The sequence below is a fragment of the Catharus ustulatus genome, chromosome 3 (assembly GCF_009819885.2).
Source record: "Catharus ustulatus isolate bCatUst1 chromosome 3, bCatUst1.pri.v2, whole genome shotgun sequence".
In the NCBI taxonomy this organism is placed as follows: Eukaryota; Metazoa; Chordata; class Aves; order Passeriformes; family Turdidae; genus Catharus; species Catharus ustulatus.
Window position 1 is genome coordinate 28,898,444 of NC_046223.1, and position 1,907 is coordinate 28,900,350.

The following is a 1,907-nucleotide window of genomic DNA, read 5'->3' on the forward strand; positions in this document are numbered from 1 at the left end:
GCAGACTCTAACACATTCTTGAGGAGCTGTTGAAAGCCAGAGAAGTTTAAGACAGTAAACAAATTCCCAGGAGCATTTGGAGTGTATGTTCTCCTTATAGCTGCACCCTCCTTATCCCACTGCTGTGGTGCTGCTTGGAAAATGGCATCTGCAAAGGGTGAAAAACAAACCAGTAAGTAATTATGCTGTGGGTGAAACAAACAGTCCTACACCTCTGTGGGTGATTCCATAGAGCCATATCACTCTGGGACTCGTAAGTTTTTACAAGGTCCCAGTCCTGCAGCTATGCGATTCCCTCCCTGGCTGTGCAACCAGCCAAACTGGTGAGGAGAGAGCCGAGGTGAGTGTTTCAGTTTGCCAGTTCTGTATCTTCATTTTCTCTAAATATTTAGTGCAGACTAATTGACTACCCATTGTCTGAGCAAGATGGAGGACTGGATGAGAATCATTTGGCTGAGATTGTGCAAGTCCAAAATGATGATTACAGGATTTGGGAAGCAACACTAGCAATTAAGCAAGCAGCAGAGTGGAGGAAGTGTACTTCCCATCGATTGTGCAGACGGCAGCCTGGGCTGCTGTTGCTCAAGAATGTAAGTGTTGGGTACTCCTAAATGGCAAGCAAAAGGGATGTCACCTGGGCCACTGAGCATCTGCATGATTTCAAGTCCCTCATGGATACCTGGAAACCTGTAAAGCAGTTTTCCTGGATGTGGTGCCATAACCCATCCTGAAACAGCTGCTCATGCAGGACATGTCTGCTCACTAGGAAAAGCTGTTGTCTGGGAGACCTGTGTGCTGAGCCCTGTGCTGGCTGCCAGTCGACTGACTTTTCGGTAAATCCAGCTTTCTTGTACAGCTGGCATTTTCCAAGGGCTGAGGAAATACCTCCTGGGGCAGCTTCTGTCTGCCCATGGGTTTGATGCTCTCTGGATGAATTGTGATGAGATTGCACCAGAGCAGTCTTGGATGTCCTGCTCACACCCTCTGAAGGCATGAAAGCTTGATTGACTAAGCTGAAAAAACTTGCAAAGTAATAACTTTTGTATTTCGTCCTGGTTTGAAAATGTGTTTTATTGAATATTCAGATAAGCTTTGTGCAATGTGGGATTTGCATTTATTTCCTCCCTGAAGCATGTCAGATCAAATAGAAGCACAAAACTACACAACACAGAGGTCTCCTCGTGGCTTGCACTGTTGTGTGCTGGATTTGTTATAATTGGATAGGGCTTGTAGCATGAATCTGAAAAATTGTAACATAAAAAAGGCAATTTTTTCTGTCTGACTGTAGACATATTTTACACCATTTAAAAATGTGAAGTTGGAAACAGCTAGCTAAGGTGGCAGCCAAGTGCCACTGAACAGTGGGACTTTTGCCACTGACACTAGTGGGAGCATGATTCCGCTTATTTTTCATGCAGTATCTACTCTTTTTAGGTCTTGTCCTCTGGTCCTTTAGCCTCGCAAATGGGTACTCAAGCCTGTTCAAATGACACACGTTAGTGTTCTTACATCTGTTCCCACTACTGAATTCAGACCTAAAGACAATAAACTCGGTGCAGAACAAAATCCTTTCGCATCCCGCTATTATTTTCATACTTACGGCAGTTAGGGGCTAATACCAGAGGATGCTACTGGCGATGGTGGGGGGATCACCAGGGCATCACCGGAGAATGAACGCGGCCCCGCTGCTTGCGCGGGGCACGGGGTGCCCGCAGCGCCCAAGTAACTTGCGGGGCGGGGAAGCGGAGCAGCTGCCGTGCATGCGTGTGCGGGCAGCGGGGCCGGGGCGAGGGCCGCTCTCGCACAGCGGCCCCGGCCCTGCAGCCCCGCCGCCCGCCCGCCCCCGCGGGGCGCCCCTCCCGCTCCGCCGGCCCCGCGCCCGGGCGGGCGCTCCGTGCGCGGCGCGG